The sequence below is a fragment of the Nicotiana tabacum genome, chromosome 10 (genome assembly GCF_000715075.1).
Source record: "Nicotiana tabacum cultivar K326 chromosome 10, ASM71507v2, whole genome shotgun sequence".
NCBI lineage: Eukaryota > Viridiplantae > Streptophyta > Magnoliopsida > Solanales > Solanaceae > Nicotiana > Nicotiana tabacum.
Window position 1 is genome coordinate 24,473,864 of NC_134089.1, and position 8,711 is coordinate 24,482,574.

At 40.8% G+C, this 8,711-nt stretch overlaps 1 non-coding gene across 1 annotated transcript; it reads left to right on the top strand.

Moving 5' to 3' along the window:
• Positions 1–5,165: 5,165 nt before the first annotated feature.
• LOC142165687 (small nucleolar RNA R71) lies at positions 5,166–5,272 on the top strand. The gene has a single exon (XR_012696336.1). It is a non-coding gene; the product is annotated as a small nucleolar RNA R71 (small nucleolar RNA).
• Positions 5,273–8,711: the final 3,439 nt, after the last annotated feature.

Consider the following 8,711-nt stretch of genomic DNA (forward strand, 5'->3'; position numbering starts at 1 on the left):
ACGCCCCATGTGGCGCGGTAGGCCATTTTTCATAGAGTTCGATTTATTTTCGACATTTAGATTCCGGGTTGCACCCCGGCTCTATTATGTACTTATTTTATGTTCAATTCATGCTTGTACTTGCCCAATAAAGTCTCATAACTAAAAATAATATAACTAAAAAAATAAAATAAAAGAAGTAGTAAAGTTGGGTTGTCTCCCAATAAGCGCTTGATTTAACGTCGCGGCACGACGCAAATGAACGCATTTAAGGCTCGCTTGACCTCTGAGGTTCAGTCAGGTGGATCTCAAACACTTCCTTTGTTTCATTCATGCCCACATATAGTTTCAATCTCTGCCCATTGACACTAAATGTACGAGAGTCTTTCTCTGCAACAATCTCTACAGCACCTAAAGGGAACACTTCGACCACTCGAAATGGTCCAGACCATCGTGACCTGAGTTTACCCGGAAATAGCCTTAATCGTGAGTTATAAAGCAACACCATATCTCCAGGATTGAAATTTCGCTCCACAATGTTCTTGTCGTGCAACCTCTTCATTCTTTCCTTGTACAACCTTGTGCTCTCAAAAGCAAGATGTCTGAACTCGTCGAGCTCATGCAATTCTGTGATTCTCGTTGTGCCCGCAGCCTCGATGTCGAGATTCAGCTGTTTCAGTGCCCACCAAGCTCTATGTTCGAGTTCCACTGGCAAATGGCAGGCTTTCCCGAACACCAACTTGTATGGTGACATACCAATTGGAGTTTTGAAAGTAGTTCTATAGTCCCAGAGTGCATCATCTAGCTTTTTGCCCAATCAGTTCTTGTGGCGTTCACAGTCTTGGTTAGCACACTCTTTATCTCTCTGTTGGACACTTCAACCTGCCCACTAGTTTGTAGGTGATAAGGGATAGCCACCTTGTGGCGTACATCATACTTTGCAAGCAACTTCTCGAAAGCTCTATTATAGAAGTGAGTGCCTCCGTCACTGATAATCGCTCTTGGTGTCCCAAATTTAGTGAATATGGTCTTCTTAAAAAATCCCACCACCACTCTCGCATCATTGGTGGGCAATGCTGCAACTTCTACCCATTTGGACACGTAATCCACAGCAACAAGTATGTACTTATTGCCATAGGAGCTGACGAAGGGACCCATGAAGTCAATCCCCCAGACATCAAACACTTCCACCTCTTGAATTGGGTTCATGGGCATCTCATGGCGACGAGAAATGTTCCCGGTTCGCTGACATTCATTGCAGCCCTTCACCCATTGGTGCGCATCTTTAAACACTGTTGGCCAAAAGAATCCGGCCTCAAGCACTTTCGCAGCTGTCCTGACCCCTCCCAAATGTCCTCCATAAGCCGATGCGTGACAAGCCTGCAAAACAAAAGATTGTTCTATCTCGGGGACACACCTCCGGATCATATTGTCAACACATATTCTAAATAGGTAAGGCTCATCCCAATAATACATGCGACAGTCACGATAAAACTTTTTCTTTTGTACAGATGAAAGGTCATAGGGAACTATACCGCAGGCCAGGTAATTTGCAAAGTCTGCATACCACGGCACTTCCTCCAGACTAGTAGCGAGTAGCTGCTCGTCTGGAAAGGTTTCCAAAATATCCTCAACCTCAACTACATTTTTAGCTCCCTCAAGTCGTGATAGATGATCAACGACTTGGTTCTCTGTGCCCTTACGATAACGAATTTCAAGATCGAATTCTTACAGCAGCAACACCCAACGAATCAGGCGCGACTTAGGCTCTTTCTTCTCAATCAAGTACTTGAGAGCTGCATGATCAGTGTATACAATTACCTTAGAATCGATCAGATATGATCTGAACTTGTTGAAAGCAAACACCACAGCTAATATTTCCTTCTTAGTCACAGTATAGTTCAGCTAGGCTCCACTCAGCGTTCTACTAGCATAGTAGATTGGATGCATCAGCTTGTCCTTCCTCTGTCCCAGCACTGCCCCCACTGTGTGGTCACTGGCATCACACATGAGTTCGAATGGTTGCTCTCAGTCAGGAGCAACTGTGATAGGTGCTGAGACCAGCCTCCTTTTCAGCTCTTTGAATGCTACCCTGCAATCATCAGAAAACAAGAAAGGGTGATCTTTTTCTAACAACTTACAGAGAGGGTTGGCGATTTTTGAGAAGTCTTTTATGAATCTTCGGTAGAAACCGGCATGTCCGAGGAAGCTCTTGATTGCTTTGACTGAAGTTGGAGGGAGTAGCTTTGCTATCACATCCACCTTAGCACGATCTACTTCAATTCCTTTGCTTGACACCCGGTGCCCCAAGACAATGCCCTCTTGTACCATGAAATGGCACTTCTCCCAATTCAGAACCAGGTTAGTCTCGATACACCGTTTCAGCATATGAGTTAGATTTATTAGGCACTCATCAAATGAGTTCCCCACCACTAAGAAGTCATCCATGAACACCTCCATTATATCCTCTACCATGTCAGTGAAGATGGACATCATGCACTGTTGGAATGTGGCGGGTGCGTTGCATGGGCCAAAGGGCATCCTCCGAAAGGCATAAATGCCATACGAGCAAGTGAAAGAGGTCTTCTTTCTATCCTCCGGTGCAATGGAGATCTGGTTGTATCCTGAGTACCCATCTAGAAAACAAAAGTGTGACCTCCCTACCAATCTGTCTAACATCTGATCAATGAAGGGAAGTGGTAAGTGGTCTTTCCGGGTGGCTAGATTTAGCTTTCTATAATCCATTCAAATTCTCTAGCCCGTGACTGTTCTTGTAGATATCAATTCATTGTTGTCATTCGTAACTACCGTCATGCCAACCTTCTTAGGTACACATTGAACTGGGCTAACCCAACTACTGTCAGAGATTGGGAAAATAATTCCCGCATCTAACCACTTTATTACTTCCTTCTTCACCACTTCCTTCATGTTAGGGTTCAGCCTTTTTTGGTGTTCCCTGGAAGGTTTGTGTCCCTCTTCTAGTAGAATTTTATGCATATAGTAGGCGGGGCTGATCCCCTCTATGTCTGGCATGGTCCACTCAATGACAGTCTTGCACTCCTTAAGTACCTGCAAGAGTTATTGCATCTGCGCATCTAATAAACTAGATGAGATAATAACAGGTAATGTGGAGTTAGGTCCAAGAAATTTATACCTAAGATGGGCGGGCAATGTCTTTAACTCCAGCTTTGGTGGTTCTTCGATAGATGGCTTGGCTGGAGGAGTCTCTCGATTTTCCAAGTGCAAGGGCTCAAATTCTAGAGTTCTATCCCAGAACCCTCTACCCTCTAATGCCAACACCCATTCCGCCAGTTCCTCTCCATTCACCTCATCCAAATTCATCAAACATGCAGCAAGGGGGTCCTCAATGGTCAGCATCTCATCATTAGTCTCTACGATTACATCCACGACATCAATAAGAGAGCAATTGGCGAATTCACTTGGTCGCCTCATAGATTTCTACACATTGAATATTATCTCCTCATCGTTCAATCTCATCTTGAGCTCGTCGGTTTCACAATCAATGAGAGCTCTCCCCGTGGCCAAGAATGGTCTTCCCAACATTATAGGAATCTCTTCATCCACTTTGCAGTCTAGATCACAAAATCTACAGGGAACACAAATTTCCCTACCTGAATTAGCACATCATCTAGGATACCAGAGGGTCATTTCACAGTCCTGTCAGCCAGCTGCAACAACATAGGGGTGGGTCTAGCTCTTCCAATGCCCAGCCTCTTATAAATCGCCAGGGGCATAAGATTGATGCTGACCCCTAGATCACACAGTGCTTTAGCAAAAGCAAAATTACCAATAGTGCATGGAATTGTAAAGCTCTCTAGGTCAGACAGCTTTTCTGCAATTGGTCTAGTCACCACTGCACTACAGGTCTGAGTAAGAGTAACTGTGGCCAAGTCTTGGAAATCAAACTTTCAGGACATCAAGTCCTTCATCATTTTTGCATACCCAGGCATCTCCTTCAAAACTTCAATCAATGGTATGTGTTACCTGGATTTGTTTCTAGCATTTCGAAGAACTTCCTGTATTGCTCCTCCTTTTGGTACTTAGCCAACCTCTGAGGGAAGGGGGCAGGAGGTCTCTTCTTCCCAATCATTTGGGATTGATCTTTATCAGCTGTTACATCAACTACTAGTTCCTGGACTGTCTCAGCTTCTTTCTCGGTCTCATTCTGAATGCTATTTTCTTCCTGGGCAGGCTGGGCTATCACCTCTGTCAGTTTCGTTGGCTCATCCAGCTCAATGGGCAATGGTATAAGTTCCTCAGCTTGTCTAGTTTCTCGAGCCCTCTCTTGCTCTACATCCAGATCTCTGCCATTACATATATTCACTGCCATCAACTGCTTTGGGCCTTGATCTTTTGGATTTATCTGGGTGTCTGCAGGTAGTGTCCCATGAGGACGATTGTTTAGAGACATAAAAATTTGTCCCACATGAACTTCAATATTCTTGATTACTGCATCATGGGAATCTACTCTCTCATTAATCTTTGCATTAGATCCAATAACCTGCTGCAGCGTTGCCTCAAGTCTAGCAAACCCATCTTCCTGTCTTCCACCATGCTGCTGCTGAGGCGGGTGATAGCCCTGCTGCTGATTTTGGTTATTATATCCCTATGGCCTTGGATAAAGTGTCATATTGTTCGGAGGTCTCATACCTCCCATGTTTCCATTGTTGAACTGTGGCTGGACTGGCCTGTACTGCTGATTTTGCTGGCCCCAATTCTGACCATCCTGTCTCTAGCCTCCATAATTAGACACATAGTTCATGTCTTCAAGGTAGTGATGATGATCATGTTCCGCATTCCACTGATTACCAATTGGCTGACTAATACAAGATGCGCACAAGCCCCCATTGGTGGTATCTATAATGTGTACCTGCTGCTTCTACCCTGACTCTTCCACCTTTTTGGTGAGTATACTCATATGTGTCAATAAGGTGGCCATATTTTCAGCCATAGAGTTGGATGGATCTAAGGGCACTGAGTGAACCACTGGAGTGATAGGTACATTCCTGGCTGTCCATCCCGAATTCTGTGCCATCTTGTCAAGCATACTCTGGCCTTCTCTCCATGTTTTGCTAAAAAATGCTCCACCAGCTAAAACATCAACAATGTTCTTCACGCTATCTGACAATCCCATGTAAAACTGCTGCCCCAACATCAGATCTGGAATACCATGGTGTGGGCATATAACCAGCATCCCTTTGAAGCACTCCCATGTTTCATGCAGTGTCTCCATTGGTCTCTGTTTAAAACTCAAAATTTCATCAATTTGTTGAGCAGTCTTGTTGGGTGGATGGTACTTGTTATGGAATTGCCTGACTAACTCCTCCCAAGTTGTTATGTAATTAATAGGAAGCGAGTTTAGCGAGGTCTGGGCAGCTCCTGTCACTGAGAATGGAAACAATAACAACTTGATCGCTTTCGGTGTTACGTTGGGCTGCCTTTGGGTTTTGCAGATAGACAAGAAATTCTTCAAGTGCTGCTGAGGATCTTTGACTTGTGACCCCGAAAATAGTTTCTTGTTCTGCAATAAGTGCAACATGTTATTCGTGATTTGGAATGACTCAGACTGTATTTGCGGGACTACAATCGCTGTGGACAGATTTTCAGCTGTGGATTATGCCTAGTCATAGAGAGCAGCCTCTGGCACTATTGGTACCGCTGGGTTTTCCTCGTGATCTCCCATGACTGTTTCGAATTGTGCAGTTGTTGGTTGTTGGTTGTTTTTCCGGTTGGCCCGATTCAAGGCCTTGAAAACTTTCTCGGGATCTGATAATGCTTCAAATACTTCACCAGATCTCGATGAGTTTCTAGGCATGCACCTGTGCAACCAAGTCAACAAACATTAAAATTTCAATGTAAAGATTGAGTGTAGAGAAAACTAACTACATTAAGAATTTTTGTACTTCTTTTAATTGTAATTGATAACACCGTTAATTCTCCGGCAATGACGCCAAAATTTGATCACGCCCAACTATACCTTATGAAAAGGACACGCGGATGTTGCAAATATAATCTGAGTATTTCGCCTAGAATCGAACCCACAAGGAATTAACCTACCAATTACTCTTATCAGACTTACTAAATTCTACGTAATCAACTTCCCAAACGTTTTGAATAACAGTTGAGGATATTTTTACTAATTATGACGAACTACAATTATGTAAGTAAAGACTAACTATGATTAAGTTGTAAACAATTAAGAGAAGGATCTAAGATAGTGATTTCCCCTATTGATGAAATCCCTTCCGGTTATGTTTTACATAGATTCACCTAATCGTCTCTATCAATCATGAGCACTCTTATTACCACAAATCTCTCCCGAGTAATCACGACAATTTACTAGATGCACTCTCCCGAGTTACGCTAGCTGGCTTTGTTTATTACAGCTCACTTTAGATTGCACTCAAGGCTTCGATATCCCTAATCCCACTTTTAAACCCGCAGTTATAGATCCCTCTTATACTTTGGGAGTGATGTTGTTCAACAACTACCTAAATATGCACTCTCTCCCGAGTTATGCATACTAAATAGGCACAACTAATTGAGGATCCTATCAATTAACTACAACAAGAACATAGTTGAACAAATAGAGATTAAACCAGGCACACTATATTAACATAACAAGAAGTTCATCGTTCAATAGGTTCCATCAAAACCCTAGACTAAATATTTAGCTACTCATAATCGTGTTCATAATTTTCTAAATAAATTGCATAATTAAATTACAAAGCAAAGATGAAGGAATGAAGAATTTGATGCCAATCTCCTCGTGAAATTGCTCCAAACGTTTTCTTCCTTCCGCAATAGCCTCCCTAGGTCTAAGATATGTCAAAAAGTCTTCAAAATGTCGTTTTTACATGTATTTATACCAAGTAGGGTCGGGCCCAGACGAAAAAAACCTTTTCTGCGCGAACTAGGACTGGCTCTGTAGAATTCGCAGGCTGCGCCGCACCATGCGGCGCAGTAGTGCATTTTATCTGCAGCCTCATATTTTCGATTCAAGCTCAACTTTACACTGCTGCGCCGCGCCTTGCGGCGCAGCAGTGCAATTTTCTCAGAGCGAACTTTTTCATCCTCTTTTAACATCCAGACTTGGTACACGACCTCCAAACACGATCCCGACTTAATGCATTGGGCTTTTACTCAGACTTCAAAGCTCCAAATCGATCAATTTAGCTCCAAATTAACTTTTGAGCTCCGGATCGCTTCCTGCAAGGCATACAACACGTACTAAGTGTAATTCACTGTCATTTGAGCTCAAACGCACATAAAAATACAATCATTGTAATGTAATACCACGGCTAAAACACGAGTTTCTAGCCTAACATCAATTTTCCTACAATATTCTCCTCAATCTTCGAAAGAAAAATATATATATTTGACCTACTTTTATTCTAGTGAGATGATTTTAGTTACTTTATAAAACAAAACAAAATTTGAATTAAGATTAATTACAGGGCAGGAAAGCACAAATGTGGCAGAGAAAAAACTCGAGTAAAATGTTTATGAGATCCGTAAAAACCTGAATCCGACTAAGTAGACAAATGATTTTGATAAATAAAAAATAATTATAAATAATATAAGGAAAAATTAGCCATGTCAAAACCTTTTGTAGAAAAAAAATATTGTATTGAATTCTTTCAAAAGAAACACACGGTCGTTATTCACAATTAGTATCAAACTAGTGTCAAAAACATTTAAATTATGTAGTTATGTTGTATTGAATTTTTCCAAACGAACTCGAGCATCTATTCACAATTATCAACTAGTGTCATTGAGTCACGAGGCTACCAAATTGCAAAATGTTTGTTTCCCTTGTTCTTTTCATATGCCTCAAGATTCAATAGTGTTTATCTCATATGCATGGTATACACTTTGAATTGTCCTCCCCAGGTTGAAAAAAATATCCTCCCCCAAAAGATTTCCAAGTATTTGACTAAAGTTCATGTAATACTTTGTATACAACAACAATACTAACTTAGTAAAATCTCAAGAGTTAGTGTCTACACAGATCTTACTCCTTTCCCGAAGGAATAGAGAGACAACATATAATACTTTGTATGTTATTCTATAGTTAAAATTTTAGCGACATAAAATGATATTTTTACAAATATTCGTATACTTCTTAATACAATAATTAAATTTACATTTGAAATTTTAAAATAAAAAAAATTCAAAGACTTTAGCGCCGTGCCTAGAAACGTTTCTCCAAAGTGATTGTGTAATCACAAATTAAAGAAATATTGAGTTTGAGCATTTTTAATATTACTTTTCAAAAGTGTGCTCTTTGGTTTCAACTCAAAAATACCCAAAACAAATCAAGAATCCTCATATTCATTCCAAAAACAAAGTTGTAAGCGAGCTTTTTATATTTATTAAATGCTTAAGTTATAGTTAATTTCTATGTATTGTCAAAAAATATGACTTAAATCAATCGATTAGAAGTGCAAAAGAAGTTCGAATAGACTAAAAGTTTAAAGTAATCAATTAAAAATTTCACAAGAAGCTCAAACCGAAAAATTATGTCGAATAAGGGAACCATAGGACAAAAAATTAAACCCATTTTTACGTTTTGCCATAAAACAAAAATTGAACCAAAAAGACACCCTAGCAATAAAGAAACAGGGGAAGAAGGTGTAATTTCAGAAAGCAGGAGGGTCTAAAAGAAATTTAAGTGTTAGCCCATCTCGCACGTCACAAAATTACAAGTA